Source organism: Echinops telfairi, unplaced genomic scaffold, assembly GCF_000313985.2.
Source record: "Echinops telfairi isolate 266 unplaced genomic scaffold, ASM31398v2 ScPeMD7_9;HRSCAF=40, whole genome shotgun sequence".
NCBI lineage: Eukaryota > Metazoa > Chordata > Mammalia > Afrosoricida > Tenrecidae > Echinops > Echinops telfairi.
In genome coordinates this window covers 78,254,639-78,262,137 of record NW_022103906.1, presented here as the reverse complement: position 1 = coordinate 78,262,137, position 7,499 = coordinate 78,254,639, and the positions used below count along the sequence as shown (strand labels likewise).

The window sequence follows — 7,499 nt, the reverse complement described above, 5'->3', positions numbered from 1 at the left end:
TGAGGACAATGAACTCAGCTAATTGGGCTGCAGTAGCTTTGGGGAAACACTTGACTTTCAAGACCCTCTTACCCAGCCTGATAGTGATCAGGTTTCAAATAGAAGGCATCAACAAATATAATCAGATGAGGGTTTGCCATAGGAGTTGCTCTTAAAAATCTTTTCAGATGTTCTAACACTGAATGCGGTGGTGATTGTACAATGCTTCTTGGTGTGATTGAAGTGTATGATGTGTGAATCATATGTCAATAAAACTGTTGAAAAAATCTGAATTAAAGTGGTTCATTTACATTTAGCCGATCATGTGTTGTGTCATCTTTATTGTCATTTTCTGAAAGGAAAGTTGTAGGTTTTAAATAAGTGACACAATGAAGTCTAATACTGGGTACTTGATAGGAAGTGAGTCTACTGGTGGAGAGACGTTGGGGTCACATCAGTTAAGGATATCAGATGCTTGCCTGGGGAACACAAATATACTTTTTAATTTCCCTAACTATATCTAAAGTGTTTCACTGGCTTGACTGTAGTGGCAATAGCCCTGACAAAGGAGGAAACTTCTTAGCTCCAGGGCCAACACGTAGTCTGTACGAACGAACTGATCCCTGATGTTCTCCGGCTTCTGGGTTAAAACACTTCAAGCATTTCCAAAGGCATTATGTTAAAATAGGGAACTTTAGGTGATAATTAGGAAAGCTTAATCCAAGATGTGTAGTTAAACCTTCTTTTAGTCCAATTGTGGCTTTCTGATCATCCGGTGCAATTTGGAATGTATCTGGTGTGGAAGTTTCAAATATTTATGTAATGGTTGGCCTAAGAAGGAAAAAATATGAATCCAAATTCTGCAGTAATCAAAATGCCTCAGAGACCCAAGGGGACAGAAAAAAAATAACTTCTTTCCACTTAGGGTCAATAGAAATGTCTTCTGCAGAAATCAAATGACCTAAATACTTGACAGAAGTCTGGCCTAATTGTAGTTTTTGTCAAGAAACATATCCGCAATGGCTAGCTGTCTTAATAAAGAGTATGCTGTCTTCAGTGCAGGCTTGTTGGGAGTTTGAGCATATGAGCACGTCACTGACATATTGCAGAAATTTAGATGCATTTTTTTAAGTAGCAAGCGTGGGCTGTAAGTCAGCATGGAGAAATTGAGATAAATACCTGGGAGATTCAGTTAAAAACACTGACACATTACAGTCCAGATAAAGTGTAGATTTTTCACCCAGATCAAGGTAAAAGAATGTGACTTTCACAATGGAAAAGAGTACTTAAAAGGCAAGACACACATCGGTTATAGTAAAATGGGAGTATCCCAGGGAACACTAGTAACCAATAAAATGAGAATTTGGGACTACTGGAAATCTACAATTAATAGCTCTTCATTCACGTACAAATCTCCGGGTTCGATTGTAAGATTTCTAATGAGTACAGGGGTGTTACAAGGCACAGGAACAAGGAATCCTTCAGTAGTTTCAATCCGCAATAATCGCGCCGGGGATAAACCTCACTGGCTACAATATTGCCACTGCACAAAGCTGAATCCTTAAAAAGAAAGTCCTGAATAATAGGTGCAATACCTCTCTAGCTTCTTGTTTAAGGGGGTCTTGAGAAACCCTGGTAAAGGCTTAGAAGTATCTGACTGAACTTCAATGAGTTATGCTGATAAAACTTGACATACTCAATAGGTGTGATGGTCCACACAGTTTCAAGGACTCATAAAAAGTTCAGGGGGATGATGGCAACAAATGTACAAATGTACAATGGATATATGTATGGATTGTGATAAGAGTTGTACGAGCCCCCAATAAAATGATTTTAAAAAGTTCAGGGGGAAGCGAATTAAATTGTCCTTTTATAAGACGAATGCTTAAAAACACCTCTTGAATTAGGTTTGTTTTAGGTCTCTCATTAGAGTTCTTTAGGGGGACATCTGGTATGCTTAATAACACTTCTCATTTTTGAAAACTGTATATTAGTGGCCCATTTATACAAAAGGTTTCTGTTCAACAAATTAACAAGAGTATCAGGGCTAAGCAGAAAAAGAGATAAATCCTCAATAAGGCCAAGGAAATATGAACAGATTTTTTAAAATTAAAAAATCATTTTTATTGGGGGCCCTTGAACGGGTTTTGAAGTAAAGTTTGTTCTCAGTTTGTGACCCTCATAACTTTTGAAATAAATGTGTGAGGTTAATTGCAAAGAACGTAATACCCACGTCAATTAGAAACTGGTAACATTTTCCATGGATTATACTGGGTAATGTCTCTCTGTGTACGAAATGCCACCCTAGGAAAAGTTCCCGTTGCGTCTCTGGACATCCAGCGGGCCATATCTGACGGAGAAGTCTTAGCTTAGCAACAAGACCACACGGAAGAAGCACAGCAGCCTGGGACCAGGTAACAGGCATCAGAAGACTGTAAACAAACAAACAAATAAACAAAAAACCATATTGTTGAGAAAGAGGGGGGTTGGGACAGAGACCCAAAGCCCATCTGTCCCAGCCCATCTGGGACATCCCCTCACAGAGGGGTCACAGGGAAGGGATGAGTCAACCAGGGGCAGTAAAGCACCGATGAAACACATAATATTCCTCTGGTTCTTTGAGTCTCCTCACCCCCCCCACTCTCATGACCCCAGTACCGCCTTTCTCTGCGGGCTAGACCACAGCATGTGCACAGGTACAGCTAAGAGATAAGAGCCCATGACACACAGAATCCAGGAACAGAAATGGGAGTAGCAATACCAGAAGGGTAGGAGGAAAGTGGGGAGTGGAGGGGAGGAAGGGGGAACCGATTACAATGATCAACACATAACCACACACACCCCATTCCAGGGGGACGAACAACATAAACCGCAGGGGGAGACAGTGGTCAGTGTAAAAAATAATAATAATTTATCAAGGGGTCACAAGGGTGGGGATGGGGAGGGAGCGAAAAAGAGGAGCTGATACCAAGGGTTCAATAGAAAGTAAGTGTCGAGAACATAATGATGGCCACATATGTACAAATGTGCTTGATGCAATTGATGTATGGATTGTTCTAAGAGTTGTAAGAGCCCCCAATAAAATGATCTTTAAATTTAAAAAATATATATGAAAAGAATAAAAAAGTCTCTAGCTTAAGCTAGTTCTTTAATTTATAGCAAATGTTACCCCCCAGTGCCTGGGTTTCTTGCAATAATTGCAAGTGCTGGTTTAGTACTTCCAAAAGGCCTTCAACGCATCCTGCTGGTTAGAAGACTTCGATTGTACTTATGAAACCTTTAACTTATTTGTCTTAGAGGTTTATTTAGACTCCAAGCCTGAGAAATTTCACGAGCTAAATTGGCCAGCTCAGCAACAGGACCTACTTTCCGATCTAGCTGATGTCTTTTTACGAGGGCTTAACGTTCAGGATTTAGGCTAGGTGCGAACACTACATTAAAAGCTCTTGTCGCACTGGGGGATGTTGGGCAACTCCCAGACTGTTCAGCAAACCTTTTAAATAATCTAGTCTGGTAATCAGACACACTCTCACCGGTATTTTGTACGCAAGAGTGAATAATTTTTCCTAATCTATTGCGGAGGAAATGCCTTTAGAATAGCTTCTAGCCATCTTTGACTGATAACCTTTGAATCTTCCAGCTCAGGTCTACAGCTAAACAATCATTGGGATTTTTCCATTCAGTCTGTGCTAGTTACAATTAGAATTCACCAGCTCAGGGTATCATGTGAATTAGTTGATACAAATCAGGTATTGCAACAAAAACTTGTAAGAATCCTCCCACAGTTTTGGAAGCTCTGGAGCACTTTTGTGTGATTTTAAGTACATCCAAAAGTAATACAGGGAGGAGCCTCAGCGTCTGCACTGGGATGTGATTTTAAGGCAGTTCAGGACTAGGTTTTGTTTTTTCTGTAGGTCCTTTGGGGGAAAGGGAACATCCAGACAAAATATTAGTGGAACCACCTTTAGTAGCAGCAGAAGCCAGGGGGTAGAGAAGGATACAAACCAGAGGCCGCCAGCAAGTAGGAGATGATCATAGGACAGCTTGAGTCGGAACACAAATCTGGAAATGCAATTCCTTCTTTAGGTAGTTAACTTTGAAACATTTTCCCTGTGGAGAAGCTGTTTTATTCTTATCACATCTTCTAGAAGTTTCAAAACTCCATTAAAATAAAAAAAAGTATCCCTTTGCTTCTCTTTAGTTGGGGAGCCTTTCTTTTCTAACTGGCTGCAAGCAAATGTTTAATTTAAGTCGATCAAAAGAGCCAGAGAATGACCACTCGTTTCCCAGCTTGTCCTCAGCAAGAAAAGACCAAATAGAAAGGTACCCAGAGGTAGCAGAACCACAGTGTTTGTCCAGATAGCAAGCAGGAGTCTCAGAAGGGAGTTCCCCATTTCCCTGAGATACAGCATCCCATCTTCAGAGAATGGTCTTGTGAGGTTTTGCGAGTGGGAAATACCTCGGTTCTTCACACCAGAAAGAATTCACGCCGAAGCCCATTTGTAATCCAAGTGGGTTTTTATGAAGGACGGAACAAGCTTCAGGTTTACCGTCTCAAACGCGTACACTCTATTGCAGGGAATAGCCATGAGGCAGTTCACAACGGGGCCACGAGCACCTCATGGAATAGTGGACCCGCACCTGTGGGCCTGAGGCCAGAGAGGACGTGGGGTGGCATGGCCCGAGCGGGTGCTGGGGGGAGAGTAAGTGAGAAGAGAGTGTCCCCCTCTGACCAGCCACTGACCAGCAGCAGGGTAAGAGACAGGCCAGCCTTCCGGGCCTAGTTTGGGCTGCCCAGGTGTACCTCCCAGCTGGCAGGGGGCTGGAATTGGAGCATGCTCAGTTAAGAGATCGTTACAGGTGTTTAATGCTTGCCTGATTTCCTCCCCCACCTCCTCCAGGGGAACTGTGCAGGCATGGGAGGGACAGCGCCCTCTCCCTGTCTCTAGCTGCCTAACAGTAGTAGTCGTAGCAGTCACAGTGGTCATAGTAGTACTAGTGTGAGGTTCTGAGAAATGTCTTATCCTAGACGTTTTTGAGTTTGTGGAATCTCCGGCTCTACCCCCCATAAAGAAATGCCGAGTTCAGGGCAATCTGAATGGTGACCAGTCATAAGATACAGTTCCAGAACTCCAGAAGTAAGAGACTGTCCACGGGACACAATAGACTATGAGACAATGTCTTAACTAGGCACACGTTGGGGTAAGCAGGACACACTGTCGAAACCCTGTGGCAATCTCCAGTAGCATTTTGTTGAGTTTCTGTACGTATGGATTGTGACAAGAGTTGTATGAGCCCCCAATAAAGTGATTAAAAAAAAAAAAGAATTTTGTTGAGTTTCAGAGTCCTAAACTTTGAACAAACTCAGACTGTTAGGTAGCTAGATCAGGGACAAAAGGGGTGGGGGGTGCCCCTCCCATGCCTGTACAGCCCCCCTAGAGGAGGTTGGAAAGGAGTCAGGTGAACATTAGACACCCATTAAGAGTGGGCGACCAGATTTTAACATTGGTAAAGCGGGACACCATTGATAAAACTCATATCCTGGCGAAATAGCCACATGGCAGCTGAAAACCGTATACCCTAGCTTTTCATGCGTTCTTTCCAAAAATCGAGACTTTTTTAAAACACCGCGGGATGCGGGACAAATTGTTAAAAATCGGGACTGTCCTGCTGAAAGTGGGACGTCTGGTCACCTTGATAAGACCCCCAAACTGGGCATGCTCAAATTCAGGCCCCAAGGCAGATGGGAGGTATACCTGGCTGGCCCAAGCTAGGCCCAGGCTCATGACCCCACCCAGGTGGGCTTAATACAGTCAATTGGGTCAACCAATACCTTCAACCACCCCACCCCACCCCCACCAGCCAGAGGTTTGAAATACCCTGGCAGAGGGCAGGCTGGCCCTTCTTGCCAGTTCCTGGAGCCTCCATATGTAAACTCTGCGACTCACTTTGGTGAGTCCTTACAGAGTCCGCCCAACTCTAGACTGCTTTCTTCTTTCAATAAACTTTTACTTGGATTTTTGACAGAAATTCCAGTTTGCTCCTTGACATTTCTTGATGTCAGAAGTTCCGAGAGGCAGAAGACCTAGTGTTCTGGCTGTTTGAAGTTCATCTATTCCGCAGATTCTCAAGATTGCTTGGAATGAGCCTCTCTCAAATCTGAGCTCTGCCTTCTTGCATTGAGCACTTTGAGAGGGATGGAAGGATTCTAGTTTTATTGTGTCCCATCTGTGTCCATTTGTTTTGCCTGTTTTCATTTTTATCTTGCAAAAACTGTGGTCAAATTTTGCTTCTGCTAGTAGTGTGAGGTTTCTCGAGTGCGTAAGACTGATGGGTGAGTATTTTCAAAATCACACTTTAAGAGAAACAAGGCAATAGCAAGACTCTTTAAACATTATTTTGCTAATCACATGGTTTGAGTCATTTGGAATTCAGGACAGATGATCCCTTCAGGACCAGTGATGAGAGTGGGCGATACCGGGAGGGTGGAGGGAAGTTGGGGTAGAAAGGGGAACCGATGACAAGGATCTACATATAACTCCTCCCTGGGGGATGGACAACAGAAAAGTGGGTGGAAGGAAACATTGGACAGTGTAGATATGACAAAATAATAATAACTTATAAATTATCAAGGGTTCATGAGGAGGGGGAGCGGGGAGGGAGGTGGGGGACATAAGCTGATACCAAGGGGTCAAGTAGAAAGCAAATGTTTGGAGAATGATGATGGCAACAAATGTACAGATGTGCTTGACACAATGGATGTAGGTATGGATTGTGATAAGAGTTGTATGAGCTCCCAATAAAATGATTTTTAAAAAAGTTTGAGTCATTTAATAGCTTCGTCTATGGCTATTTCCAGGGCCAGCCTGAATGAATGCTCTTCTTGGGAGTGTGCTGTGTGAGAGGGAGGAAGAAGGGTATTTTCAGGTCTCCTGAAGTATGTTGACAAGCTGACTTTTGAAAGTCAGCTGAAAATAAGCAGTAAACAGGAGGGGGTGGGGTGGAGTCTGACCTACAGCTTTGGCAGAAGCCTCTCCTATACCAAGCACCCAGTTCTTTTGCATTTCTTTACAAGAGGATCAGGAATTCCCAGGCATCAGAAGTTCTGTGGAGAAGAATAACTGCTAGAATCATGTGGGAACTTTGGGGAATAACAGAAATATTCTATGTCATGATTCTGATAGTGGTAGCACCTCTATGAAGATTTGTCAACATTTCTTGAATTGGTAGTCACTATCTAGGCTTTTAGAATCCAGTTTCTGATTTGCTGGGGACATGGCCATAACACATTTCCCAGTAGGTTTTTGTGGTTTTGCTACCTTGCTAACATTCAACAGATTGGGGACATCGATGACCGAGATCTGCACTAATAGGAATATTCAAGCTGCACATTTTCTATAAGCTTTATCATTATACTCAGTACAATTTTGTCGTGCTCATTTTTCTTTTCTTTTTAATAATCATTTTATTAGGGGCTCATACAACTCATCACAATCTGTACATACGTCATCTGTGTCCAG

The 7,499-nt window shown here is 42.8% G+C and overlaps 1 non-coding gene and 1 pseudogene across 1 annotated transcript; one reads left to right on the top strand and one right to left on the bottom strand.

The window, feature by feature from the left end:
• Positions 1–1,361: 1,361 nt before the first annotated feature.
• LOC115868325 lies at positions 1,362–1,534 on the bottom strand (annotated as a pseudogene).
• Positions 1,535–7,206: 5,672 nt separating this feature from the next.
• Positions 7,207–7,329, top strand: LOC115868374. Its single transcript, XR_004045549.1, has one exon. It is a non-coding gene; the product is annotated as a small nucleolar RNA SNORA32 (small nucleolar RNA).
• The last annotated feature ends 170 nt before the right edge of the window (positions 7,330–7,499 follow it).